Raw genomic sequence first — 15135 nt, forward strand, 5'->3', positions numbered from 1 at the left:
CTAACATTTTGTCTAAAAAATGTTTTACATGTTGACTGGCAGAATTAACAATGAATTTATCAAAAATAAGAGATGTGAAGAAAATAACTAATTTAGGCAGTACTAAGTTGCAGTAAGTATCAAAGAATTTATTGATTTATTTATCTGCTTTTTTGTACAATTTTACATGAATTTATTGCTCTGCAATTCTTCAAACTGCTGTATTTTACTTAAAGTGTGGGCTTCTTTGTAAATTCATTATTATCACTTTTGTGGGGTCCATCATGTCTGAGGGCCACTACATAAAAATCAATGTTTGTGAAAAGAATTCCAAATAAGATCGTCAGTCTTCTTTTTTCTGTCTGGACGATTTGCAACCACAAAAGCAAAAAAAGGTCACTCAAAAGATTCAAAAGCTCCGGCCAAGTAATTTTATCCAAACTCAGAATTTTAGAAACTAGAAATTAACAAAGAATTTTAGTCTTCTATTTCTGGTTCTAATAACTTTGTAGTCAGTACGCCGGAGAATAAATATATATTTCTACAAGTCAAGCAAGAATAATTTTCACAAATTGAGCTCAAGTAATATTAGCTAGTGTTCCCCCTTGAACGAGTTGTGAAAACACTTTCCAAAAGTGGTCAATTTTAATTATTTTTTAGCCATCGTTTAAACCGTCCAGTAAATAAACTCTTAAATCTCGAAAAAAGCCTAAGCTTAAACTGAGCGTTAGAGGAGTAATATCTAAACTATTAAAAATTAAATTAAAAGAAAAATTGGAAAAATATATTTCAATTGAATTATTTACAAATAATTTGTTTATATAGATAGTATAAGTATGAAGCATTAAGTATAAAGCATTTTAATAATAATAATAAATTGTTTATTAACTGAACATTTATGAAATTTACATAATTAAAATAAAACATTAATCAAACAAAGTGCATAGACATTGTCTATCTGCAGAATGTTCAGTAAACTTTCCTCGCTATTTCATCCTTACTAATTAATTTTATTTTCCTGTTAAGTTTTTTTAAAGTCCTCTTCCATAAAACTAAAAATAAAAGGTTATGTTAGAGTTTCAAATGATTTTTCTGCCATTATATTCTTGTGAAGTCCTTTCGTTGGTAAATATGTATAATAAATAACAAGATCCTCAATTTGCTTTGTACAAATCACAAGAACTTTCCCATAACAACTTGTATCTTAGTCCTTGCAACTTACAATTGCTGGCTTGTAGTTGCTCTAGTATAAATTGAACTAGTTACCAACAATAGTGGGCAAGAAAAGAAACTGGTTTGATTGACTTGTAAATATTTTAGATTAGCTTCAGAGTTGGCTTCAGCTTTTATTTATCTCATCAACTACTTATTCCTTGATTTAGATTATTCAGAATTTCTCCAAAATTGCTAACAATTTCTACAGGACTATGAAAATTTTGGTTTAACTTAACTTTGCTCATTGCCCTACTCTAAATGAGATTCTAATATTATGACCGAAGTTATAGAAAATTCTAACTATTCTATCTTGTATTCCCATGTTAGTGTTAAACAAGCTCTACCCAAATATCATTTACTGTAAGATCTGTGATCTTTAGTCAGAATCCATCCGAAAATCAGATCAACGTTCCTTCTGCTTTTTGGACCAAAACCCCTGGATCTTACGGCACTGTCAAAAGGCTGTAAATTAACAGGGTTACAACGTACTAAATAAAAAAAGGGTGCCAACGGCCTCAGGTACTATCGAGTCATAGCATAAACTAAGAAACGTGCTTTTAACGCTTTTACCATTCCTAAAATATATTTAATTTATTTATTTATTTATTGTGTTTGTGGCCTGGTTTGCTTTATTAACCAATATGGTTTATGAAGGCTGGAAAAAATCAACATATTGGTATGTTGGCTTCTAATGCCTCCTTTATTTACCAATATAGTTGTGGAAAAAAACGGCCCTATCTTTTGCAATATTCAATTATTATAACCTGCTAATAAGTAGTTCGGTCTTTTTTTTTGTTCAATTTTGACAATTACTGAAAAGAAATGCTAAAAAAAAACAAAACTAAAATTACAATCACTGCTATGAAGCAAGAAACTTAGCACCCTTCTTACACTGTAATTTACTGAACTTTCTATTCATTTAATATAAATAATCTGAGCATTAAAACATTTTGTAAGTTTTTAAAAACTCTATAAATATTATTCTGATTTTAAGCTATTCTTTCCATGTCTTAATTAAAATTTTAATGTCAATAGTTAAACACAGTATACTGAGCGCATTCTAGAATCTATAGAGTCATTAAAACTGTCCGGTAGGACAGTTGTATAAGGGTTGACCATCAAAAACTGCACGAAAAAGCGTAACGTTGAAAAACACCCAACATTGACAATTTTTTTCTATTTTCTTAGCTTTGACTCTACAAAATTATTTAAAATTAATTATTTATGAGATTTTATTAAAGAGAAATTATGAAATGAGAACCTGTTATTCTAAATTGTGAAAATAATCTAGAAATAAAAATTTATCAGTTAAAAAATCTCCAGAATAAAGGGGCCATCTTCCTCCTGGAGATAAACCTCGTCTAGGAAACTCCTTAAGCTCCTTTTTCTCCAACTAAAGAAGGTAATTCTTGATCTAAGTAATTATGCTGTCCATTTTCTTATTGTAGAATCGCGCGGCATCTTTATTATGTTTCAATTCGCTCAGTACTCTGTCGAAGAACTAATCTAACTCATTTTATTTGTTTTTCATGAGTTATTTCTCTCCTAAAAACTGAATCCGGTAAGTTGATTGTTGTATCTCTATCCTCTATCAGACTCTGGTCGACAGTCTTTTGATATCTTCTTAGCAGAAATGAATTAAGGCTAACTATCCGTATAGTGGGAATAGTTTGTTAGTTCAAGCCACACTAAGGGCACTGAATGAACCCAATATTTATGATATCTCACAAGATGTTAATCCAGAATTTTTTTTGGTCACTTCCTGACCCTCGTTAACATGACAGTACAATGCCATCGACACTGAAGATTTATAATTTTAAAACGTCTTAAAGGCCCACTCCAGTCTTGTCTCAGATGCTGTTTCCTCATTTCTATTTGGAAAATCAGTTCAGACCTCCATCTGTTCCAAAAGAAAAGGAAGGTACCTTCTTAGCAACTACTTAGTGATATATGAACCAAGAAGTGGAGTTCCACTAGGTAAGGCTTGGTGGATCTCTATTAAAACTAGGTTTATTATGTTTGGGAAAGATATACTTCTTACAGAATGCTTGTAACTAGGACTATTTGAACCTTAAAAAAAAATCTAACAATCTTTTATTATTTTAGATATGCCGTTATAATTTTATTTTAGTAAATTACTTCGGTCATTCTGACCTTGTAAATTATTTTTTCAACTAATTTAAACAGGTGAAAAAGATATTTCTCTACTGTTGATTTATTTGTATCATTTATTCAGTTTGTCAAACTTCCCTAATTAATTGCAGCTGATGTGATATTATTTGAATACTAGAAGAACAAAGTGAATAAATTTATTTAAAAATCTATGTATAAATAAACATATTAAACAGCGAAAGTAAATATAAAGGACATGCATTTGTGTTTATTTTTGTCTTAAATAAATGGACGAGCTTGTCAAATAAATAATCCATTTTCTTCAAAGATAAATAAAACCAACTGTAGACCATTTATTTACCCAACCGGCAATAATGCATACAGTAGAATTAATTAATTAATTAATTAAGATGATATCCAAACCAAATATACCTCATAATTTTAAATCTACTTTCTGGTCTATATAAATCTTCTTCCTCTAATGATGAAAAACACGCTTTAACATCGCAATCTACCAAAATATTTATGATTCCAGTGGAATTAATTAATTAAGATGATATCCAAATCGAACATGACTCATCATCAGTTAAGTTCGCTGCAGACTTCTGTCCATCCAATAAGTCTATCTCTAGACAGTAATTCTTTTCAATATTTGCATCTCTTGGTTTGGTGACTAAAGTGCCAATCACTTTCACTGTATAACTTCACACACACATGTACACACACACACACACACACACACACACATATATATATATATATGTATATAGTATAGTATACACAGGGTGATCCATTTAAAACGCACCAATCGCTAATAACCTTTTAGGAAAGCGGAATTCAGAAAAAACCCACGAAGTAAACTATATGTTTTTTTGGGTCTATTTTTCAAATTTTTCACCCTCGATGTTGTATCTTTATTTTTGATGGAGTTACGGCCAAAAACCTGATTGGGGTTACATAAGGACCACTGGTTTTGACAATGAATATAAAAACTACATAAAAAACTGTGAAAAATGACGTTGACCCTTTTTCGATATCCCTAATATTTGTTAAGATATTTATGATCAAAGTTACAATTTTATCTATTCGTGAACGGTTTTCAATATTAATTTTCCACCAGAAATACACGTTTTGGGAGGTCCTCTGATTGCAAAAAATGTTATATTTGATGCAAAGTAAAAATAAAATAATAATTGAATATTTTAAAACATGTAGTGTCATGTAAAGGTTGTGGGTGAATCAGGGATAAATTTGTTTTATCATCAAATAAAAGCAATCATCACATCATGTTAAAGTACCCCGTATGCAAAACTTCTTGACCTATGATAACGGTAAGAATATATTGTCAGGAAGGGGCGGATGTTGGCCTAGTGGTCAAGAGCGTGGTTTTGTAAATGGGAGATCCCCAGTTCGAATCCCGCGAATGCCCGCATAATACTTAATACATCATAAAAAAATGTTTTAAATAAAATGTAGTCATACGCGGGATTCGAACTGGGGATCTCCCACTTAAAAAACCACGTCGTCGTTTTCGTAGGATTGTGCTTCATGCAAAAATTTTTGCTATTACAGAAATTACTTATTCTTAGGTAAAAAAAATAAAATAATCCCTTAGCTAAGAATCTTTTACTTATTTCGTTTTTTTTTATTGTTCCCAATTTATTATTATTGACTTTTACAATTTCATTTAAACGGCGGAACCTCAAGACTAATGATTGTCTAATCAAAATTTAGCGGACTATTTCATTTCGCGTACGCTTCAAACAATGCTCTATTTTCACAATTTCCTGAGGAGGATCTTCATTGTAAAAGTCCATCTTTCGCCGTAAGTATTTACCGCCATTTAGCCAGAGATCTAGAATTTATTAAAGAGGTGAGCTAAGTTTGTGGTTACTTATATTTACGCTCTTAGTCGAGTGAGCTTGGCAATAAAGATAATCCTGATGATTTATTTTTCACGATTTTGAGGTCTTCTCAAAAAATTTATACTTATTATAGTTTTTTGTTCTTCAAAATTGAATAAATTACAGAGATTCGACTTTTTTAATGAATTTCCTTCCGAAAATATTTTAACCAACTAAGAAACAATCAGCAATTGATTTTCATTTCTGACTTGTTCTTCACTCTTCATTAATTGATTCCATCTTTCAATCTAAGATAGAATCATCCTATTTTTCTGTATTAATCAAATCGGAGAATATTTTATGTTATTATTAACGACTAATTTTTTCTCAATTTTGTTCCATTCCACGAACAAATTTCTTTCGCGGATAAAATGTCAGTTATATTTTTTGAAAGATGCATCTCAATTCTCCCTTAGTTCTTTCATTGCTTTTGATTCCATTAAAGTGTCTTTTCTGAACACAGTAAGTACCTAATAAACTGAATATAATTGGTTAAAAAACTTGTGACAAAATATTAAGAAAATTGGTGCTTAGAATTAGCAGTTTACAGCGTAAATTAGTTTTATTTTTAATTTTTAGTTCAAGGCGCGTTAACTTCTGAAGTCATTGAGGTTCATAGCTTTCTTTTTAGTGAACTTCCAGACTCTGGACAGTTGTTCTCTCTATACAGGCATTTACTTACCGTCACCGGACTGTACTGTACGTAGCTTCCATGAAAAGAAAATTTATGAGTCGGGTACTGGATTCGAACCCGAAATCCGTGCGTGGAAACCAGCTGGTTTGTTCACTTTTTTCTTTTTTGCTATTTATTGGAAAATTTGCTGCTTAGATTCTATTTTTACACTTTGATTGATTTTAAACTTTGTGAACTCATTTCGTTCAAGCAGAACTATTACAATTATTCCAAATATTTTTCCAGCCAACTCTATTTATGTGTTGCGTTTACCATATTGGTAAAAACTCAGTCTACTGGAAATTCGATTATAAGATACTTTTTTTTACAAAACTAGGTTTCATTCTTGTAAGATAATTGGGCAGATATTTAGTCTTCTCTACGTATCTTACAGAATTTGAATTTAAAAAACGAAATTTCGGAAATGTGCGTTCACTTTAAAAATATCGATTTGTTATTGTGAACATGTCAATCGAACATTTCAGTAATTCTATGTTAACATAAAAGTATTTAATTCGTAATTATGTGAGAGATCGCACCAGATTTCTATCCATTTATTTAGACCGCTAAAAGAAAGAAGATTTTCAGTGATTTTCAGTTTTAATTTTTAACAAAAGAATTGTTTTGTATCTATTACTGCTTTATTTCAAATATCAATAACTTTTACATCTTACAAAAGTAAATATTATTAGCACTTTAATACTTTGAAACTATCTTTCTTCAGTCCATGTCCAAACTTGCCAACTTCAGATTCTAAAGCAGGGGGGAAAGGGGCCTGTTTCTGGCGTTGCATTACCACAATGTTATCTGAAATAAAAACTAAATTAATAAAAACTTAAATGCAGATAATGCAAATAGTACTTTGAAACTTAAATATTTCACAGACAAATTTAATGTTACATGTTATTGAATAATTATTTTTATCAAATTAAAGTAGATAACCAAAAGTGGCCATGAACACTTCTAAGGTGGTGTATCACCACATAAGCTTAACCTTATCTTGTCATTTTGGAAAACCAACAAGATTTTGTATTTGTGGATTACCGTTAGTGGATGGTAGACGGATCTTCTAAATGAATCATTTAATGGCAATTGGCTCCGAGAAAGAGAATTAACTCTGTCAGAGATTCGCCGAAAAAAATATGGAGAATTTTAGGTTAATGAAAGCTTCAGCGAGAAGAAAACTTATGAAACATTAGTAAATTAGTCCATCTTCTAATAATTAAAACTGTCCGGTAGGACAGTTGTATAAGGGTTGATCATCAAAAACTGCACGAAAAAGCGTAACGTTGAAAAGCACCCAACTTTAACAATTTTTGTCTCTTTTCCTACAAAAGGTAAAATTCCCAAATTTTCTTTATAGTACAAGTCAAATCTTCCTTTATAACTATAATTTTTTACCACAACCCTGATCTAATAGATTTTGAGAAAAAAGTTGCTGAAAATGAGCAAAACCGGCATTTACAGAAAATGTTCTTGTTCGTGTTAAATGTGTAAATAATTAATATTATTTAATTATATAACGCATTTTCCAAGTATTTATGATCATTTGTCTTTATTATATCTTTCTACCATGTCAATGCAAACTCAAAGAACTATTAGTAATGTCTAATTAATTTGTAGTGCTTAACTCTGAATTTGAATAATTATTAAATTCTAGGAAAGTGCATATATGGAGCAATGCAGTTTAAAGCAACGAATAAATAATACCATAATCAATTAGAAAAAAAAGCATTATACTTTTCATTACTTACGTCTTCATGTTGTCAAGAGAGATTTTATTGCAAGTTATAAATGCATCACAGAGCGATGCATTTTTTATACTGCAAATCGCACTCTACCAACAATCCCGGTATGCATTTGCTTTATGTCACTAATGCAAATAGAAATACTGCATTTGTGTTGCATTTTCAAAATTGCATTTGAAGCGTAACTAACAGCATCAACCATCAAGAGTGTGCATACTAACATCTTGTCTAAAAAATGTTTTACATGTTTAACGGCAGAATTAACAATAAATTTATCAAAAATAAGAGATGTGAAGAAAATAACTAATTTAGGCAGTACTAAGTTGCAGTAAGTATCAAAGAATTTATTTATTTATCTACTTTTTACTATAATTTTACATGAATTTATTGCTCTGCAATTCTTCAAACTACTGTATTTTACTTAAAGTGTGGGCTTCTTTGTAAATTCATTATTATCACTTTTGTGGGGTCCATCATGTCTGAGGGCCACTACATAAGAAGTAAGGAACTTTTTTAAAAAACTAGGTTTCTTTCTTGTAAGATAATTGGGCAGATATTTAGTCTTCTCTACGTATCTTACAGAATTTGAATTTTAAAGGGAATTTTGGAAATGTGCGTTCACTTTAAAAATATCGATTTATTATTGTGAACATGGCAATCGAACATTTCATTAATTCTATGTTAAAAAAAAAGTATTTAATTCGTAATTATGTGAGAGATCGCACCAGATTTCTATCCAGTTATTTAGACCGCTAAAAGAAAGAAGATTTTCAATGATTTTAAGTTTTAATTTTTAACAAAAGAATTGTTTTGTATCTATGACTACTTTATTTCAAATATCAATATCAATTTATCTTACAAATGTAAATATTATTAGCAATTTAATACTTTGAAACTATCTTTCTTCAGTCCATGTCCAAACCTGCCAACTTCAGATTCTAAACCAGAGGGGAAAGTGGCCTGTTTCTGGCGTTGCATTACCACAATGTTATCTGAAATAAAAACTAAATTAATAAAAACTTAAATGCAGATAATGCACATAGTACTTTGAAACTTAAATATTTCACAGACAAATTTAATGTTGTTACATGTTATTGAACAATTATTTATATCATATTAAAGTAGATAACCAAAAGTGGCCATGAACGCTTCTAAGGTGGTGTATCACCGCATAGCTTAACCATATCCAGTCATTAAACCCACTTTTCTACCAAAGAATTACAGCAAAAGAAATCATTTCTTTACAATTTATTTTGTTCATAATAAATTTAATGCAATTTTATAACTGTCCTAAATGAATTACTGTTATACTATTATTCAACGCCTGTTATACTATGAATTCCATAGTAAAGTTTTTTGAATTCAGCAATACTAAATTCCTACCTGCAGTTTAAAAGAACCTAATAGATCATTTAATTTTAATTAATTGTATACAAATGATACCACAGTTAAAATAAAATTCTGTAATACCTGTATAATTATCGTCTTCAAGTACGCCACATCTGTACACCAGAGCGTAATTTTTATTGTCGGTCGCAAGAACTGATATTTCTGTTGAGAATGTTTTGGTGACTGTAATGGAAAGCTACTGGTTAATCTTAAGCATTGTAGAAATAATTACGTAAAAAGTAAAGTAAAGTAATCTCATAATTTTTTCAGGAAAAGCTGAAATACTGAGGCACCATGACAGCCTGACGGTTAGAAGCCTGGACTGCTAAGCTAAGATGTATTGTGATACTGGATTTGATTAAACCTTGAATAATAATGTTAATGGTTATTATGAGAAATTCTTATTAAAGTAATGTTTGATAATCGCAACATCTAATGAGGTAGTTGGGGATAGAGACCGCCATATATAAAAGTATAGCAATACATGTGTTTTTTAGCGGGTAAACACTACAGGAAACAAAAGGAGTTTAAAGCCGGTTGAATTTAATTCTTTCCCTCCAAAAACTCTCGTGGTATCAACGAGTGTAATTGAATTATTGAGCGGTAAGCCAGAATGCAAAGACTTCTGTGGCAATTCACGCTGGCAGCTTAAAAACAATTATTACTCCACTAATGTTAATCGATTTGAACTTTAAAGTAAATTAGCTTTCGAAGACTATCAAAGATTCTGTAGATCTCTTATAAATGTAATTCGATGGAAGTACCCCAAAATTGATAAAACTATAAATTCTATAAAACTATAAATCGATTGCCAGAATACGTGGTAAACGATGAGAGGGAAGATTTATAGCCCTAAGACAATATCTAAAATGTAAATTTAAAGTAAACACTTTAAGAAGATCTAAAGAAGTTTCCAAGTAAATCATATAGTTAGGTGTGGAGGAAGGTAACGAAAACAACTTCTTCACGAAAAACCGCTGAAACTTCTCCAACTGCTCATACCTCTGAAAACCCCAGACCTGGGCCCCATAGCAAACAATGGAACGTAAAACGGCATCGAACACTTGTTTCTTTGCATGAAGAGGGATCAGTTGCTGAGCGATGAAATTCGACCAATTCCTATTAAGAGCTAATTTTGCTGCTGAAATTCTTTCTTTCAGGTGGTATTCCAGGGAAAGGCGAGAAGAGAGCGTAACGCCAAGATACTTGTAAGAATTAACCACCTCCACTGGCTCACCCCTGTACCTCCACCGATCTGCAACAGCCAGCCTACCCCCCCTTCGAAAAACAACAATTTTCGACTTGTCGAGATTAACAGTCAAACTCCACTGTTCACAATAGATCGCCAACAGATTAATGTTTCACTGCAAAGTAACACGGTCCTCCGCGAGAAGAACAATATCATCCGCGTACATCAATACACTAATACGACGACCCCCAATACGCACGCCACCCTCAAGTACCTGAGGCAGGTCATCCAAAAAGAGCGCAAAAAGGAGCGGGCTCAAGATACATCCCTGACGAACACCAGATTCAACAGGAAAAAACTCGGAAATACCCCCTCTACCACGAACAGCCGATTCAGCGTCGGAATAAAGACTTTTTAAGATACGGATAAATTTTGTTGAAACTCCAAGATTAAACAATTTCAAAAATATGCCTCTCTTGGAATACTGTCGAATGCAGCTTTAAAGTCAACAAAAAATGAATATACTTTATTACCTCTTTTAAGAAATTTAAGCTTAATAATGTTTAACAAAACAAACAGTATCAATTACAATCACTGCTATGAAACAAGAAACTTAGCACCATTCTTACACTATAACTTACTGAACTTACTATTCATTTAATTAAAATAACCTGAGTATTAAAACATTTTGCAAGTATTTAAAGATTCTATAAATATTATTCTGATTTTAATAATTAGTTATTCTTTCCATTTCTTTATTTAAATTTTACTGTCGATAGTTAAACACAGCATACAGGGCGCATTCTAGAATCAATAGAGTCAACTTCTCTTATATTTGACTCTGCAATTTTATTTAGAATTAATTATTTATGAGATTTTATTGAAGAGAAATGAGAACCTGTTATTCTAAATTGTGAGAATAATGTTGAAATAAAAATTTAACAGTTAAGAAAATCTCCAGAATAAAGGGGCCATCTTCCTCCTGGAGATAAAGCTCGTCTAGGAAACTCCTTAAGCTCCTTTCTCCAACTAAAGAAGGTAATTCTTGATCTAAGTAATTAGGCTGTCCATTTTCTTATTATAGAATCGCGCGGCATCTTTATTATGTTTCAATTCGCTCAGTATTCTGTCGAAGAAATAATCTGACTCATTTTATTTGTTTTTCATGAGTTATTTCTCTCCTGAAAACTGAATCAGGTAAGTTGATTCTTTTTTAGGTATCTAACTCTCCTCTATCAGACTCTGGTCGAGCGCCTCTTCCTATCTTTTTAGCAGAAATGAATTAAGGATAACTATCCTTATAGTGAGAATAGTTTGTTGGTTCAAGCCACACTAAGGGCGCTGAATGAACCCAATATTTGTGATATCTCACAAGATGTTAATCCAGAGTTTTTTTTGGTCACTTCCTGACCCTCGTTAACATGACAGTACAATGCCATGGATACTGAAGATTTAAAATTTTAAAACGTATTAAAGGCCCCCTTCAGTCTTGTCACAGATGCTGTCTCCTCATTTCTATTTGGAAAATCAGTACAGACCTCCATCTGTTCCAAAAGAAAAGGAAGGTCCCTTCTTAGCAACTAAATGATGTGATGTATGAATTTTATTTAAGTTGAGTTTACATGATTGCCCTATTGTGATCTGCGGTGATTTTAACTGCAGAGTTGGCCTTCTTAATAAAATTATTGATTTTGATGGTTTTATTTGTGATTTAAAATGTGGTAGAGATAGTGTAGATAAGGTGACAACTGGTAGGGGTATTAACTTGGTTAAAATTATGTTTTCATTTAACAGCGTATTCAAATTGTCGATATTACTTTTTAACTTATGCTTTTCGTTATTTAGATGCTGTATTTGTTTATTACAAATCTGTATTTTTTTGATCAAACGATTCACGCATTTTATTAACTTCATCTTTAATGCTATTAACAGCTGTTAGTAACTGAGTATGTTTCGTTTCATTTGTAGACAATGTATTATTAATATTAGTAATTTCTTGTCCGATTACCTTCAATTCATCCATTAGAGCTTTAAACATATCAGTACCCCCGCCACTGGGCGCTCCACTGCTACCGCCTTCGCCTGTGTTTATTTTGCTAGCCGACTTTGTTGCCATCTTAAAGAGACCAAACTTCAAGTTAATACCAATAAATTGTTAAATTTGCACTAACTTTATTGTGAATTTTCACAAATAACGATCAAAGTGCAGAAGCTGGTAAATTTTCCACTTCACAGAATTGTAGAAAAAGTTCTACTGAACACTTTGAACTAAAAATTATTCATTACTTTTGGAAATAAATAAATAAAAAATTAAAATAATCAAGAGCACTAAAAATATGACTGCACTGTTCAGAGGATTTCAACTATTTAGGTGTATTATTTTCTACTTCCGGATTATTTTCAAAAGCAGCGTCCCAAGCTACCACTCGTGCGTTACTAGCCGGAGGTAAAGTGTTAGATATATGTGCCAAATCTAAACTTGTGTCATGGGAATCAAAAAAGAGATTGAATGAGGCCATAGTGAAAAGCACATTAATGTATTGCATTCAAGTCTGGGGTCTTAGGTATGCTGAAACACTAGAAAAAGCCAATCTAAATTTTTATAAACGACACCTCCACCTTTTTAGGGGTACTCCGAATTTTGTGATTAGGTTAGAAACTGGCCAACTTCATATTAGCTATTATATTTTAAAATTAAGTTTGAGCTGGCTCTTAAATATCTTACAAATGGAAAATTATAGGTACCCCAAAATCTGTTTACAAAAATTAAGGTCTTTAATAGTTAGTTGTTCAAACCCAAACTACGATTGGGTTCTTCAATTAAAAGAATTGTTAAATAAAATTTATTTTGCCGAGATAATTTTTGTTGAGGATTGGGTTCATTTAAAAACTATCATACCCCAAATTTTAGACAGATACCAGAACTACTTAACTGCAATAGACTTAAATTATTTATTTAATTCCACTTTTAGTCCATATTATCGTTCAATATTTAACTCTAACCTGACATTTCAACCTTACCTAGCTCTCAACCAACCTGTCTCCTACACCATATTAATAGCACAACTCCGCATTTCTAGCAAATACTTTATTAAAATTACTGACCAGGATACTGTACATAATATTAATCCACAGTTTCAATGTAAACTTTGCAAATTAAAGAAAAGCGAAGACTTGTATCATATTTTTCTCAAATGCCCCATGTATCTGCCAATCAGAGAACTTTATAACTTCAACAACGAAGAGAACTGGACGGACAAATTACTTAATCCTAAAACTGTATCTGTTCTAAAATTAATTTGTACCTATGTGAGTAATGTACTCAAATTAAGAGCCTTAATAATTCATAGATCAACATAATTACTGAGAATGAAAATAATAATAATAAATATTTATGTATAAAATAATTAAAATCGTACTTGGAAAATAGTAATTAACTTAAATAATTAGCTCAAAAATAGTTATGTATCTTTAAATCTTTTCTCTTCTAAGCTCTAAATCTATCTACATATGTTCGTCTAGGAACAGGCAAAATTTCAACAAATTTATGTAATTTAATGAATATTGTTTATAATACCAAAGGGTAAACTATTATTTTTCATTACAAATAAGATTTAAGTTTTATTTGTTATTTTATTTTAAGTTGATCTTTAATTTATTTTTATTCTTCTAATTATTATAACAGGACTACACACATTGTAAAAATTGTATGGGGATTGTCCCCGTAGACAATTTTGAATGATGTATGTACTCGTATGTATGTAATTAACTTCTAATCTTTAAGTAAATTAAAAAAAATAAAAAACGGTTAAAATTATGGAAAAAAACTCTTTAGTTTTAATTAATTAAAGGAATGGGCGATCCAATTCAGACAGTCGCTCGCAGTTTACTTTTTCAAGTTCTGTTGGATGTTCCGTCATAGATTTGGTTTGGGCAAATCAAAAGTGTATTAATTTTATTGATGATTTATATGTTAATGATAGCGTAATTAACTCAGACCATTTCCCTGTTGTCCTTAAAGTTACGTGGTAATATAAAACTAGTTAAAAACTATTTTACTTCCTTAAAATTTGTATGGAATTCAAAATTAAGTCAATTGTACTATGAGAAAATGATTTGTAGTAAATATGTCCAAGTAGATTTTGCTTCCGAAACACCAGATTCCTTAAATAAGTCGATTCAGAATCATGCTTCTGAGCTAGGTATGTTTAACCCTTTTAGTACCGGCGAAAAGAACGTGCCTAAGCGAACAATACCGGGCCGAATCGGCGAATTTGCAGAAGTTTGCGAAAATGCTCGTAAAAACGAAAGTAGAAGTGATATTTACAAAATATAAAAAGCAGCATATTCGGAAATAAAGGGAGAATAAAACGATACGAATTGTGTTTCATTATTTGTTGAAAATCATAAGAATAACATGAACATAAGACTTAACAAAACTCGTACAAAAGTGATTTCTCTTTTTCAAATGGTAATTGCACATAAAAAAAGTCATCATTTGGTCATAGCTCTATATACATCTTTTAGTATAATGTATAGACATTATTATTGTCAATAATTCGCACTAATTCTGCGTCATCCATGTTCGTAACAGGGTATAATTTTTTCAAAAAGGTATCAACAAAACTGACAAAATTTTCTACTGCTAATTGTGTCTCTATGAAAACTTTGACGGTTTTTGAATACTGACTGCACGTTAGAAGGATCAAGAAAGACTGAAAAAGATTTTAGGCTTGCCGAGTCGATGCACGCATGCCACTTGAATACTCCGATAACTATCATAAACATCATAAAGATTGCGATTACGGTCCAGAGAAACTATCCCGTGTCGACGAATATCCGAGGGATATCCCGGGTCCCGTTTCTATCTTATCACTCTAACATATACAGACCCGCGGCACTAATCAGCATAAAATATTGTAGAGA

At 31.3% G+C, this 15135-nt stretch overlaps 1 long non-coding RNA gene across 1 annotated transcript; it reads right to left on the bottom strand.

The window, feature by feature from the left end:
• Positions 1-6502: 6502 nt before the first annotated feature.
• Positions 6503-10504, bottom strand: LOC141447310 (uncharacterized). The gene is made up of 2 exons (XR_012454261.1): positions 9102-10504; positions 6503-6690 (listed from the first exon to the last, which is right to left on the bottom strand). It is a non-coding gene; the product is annotated as an uncharacterized lncRNA (long non-coding RNA).
• Positions 10505-15135: the final 4631 nt, after the last annotated feature.

Source organism: Rhodnius prolixus, unplaced genomic scaffold, assembly GCF_049639745.1.
Source record: "Rhodnius prolixus isolate KJV_2025 unplaced genomic scaffold, Rpr scaffold_7, whole genome shotgun sequence".
Lineage (NCBI taxonomy): Eukaryota > Metazoa > Arthropoda > Insecta > Hemiptera > Reduviidae > Rhodnius > Rhodnius prolixus.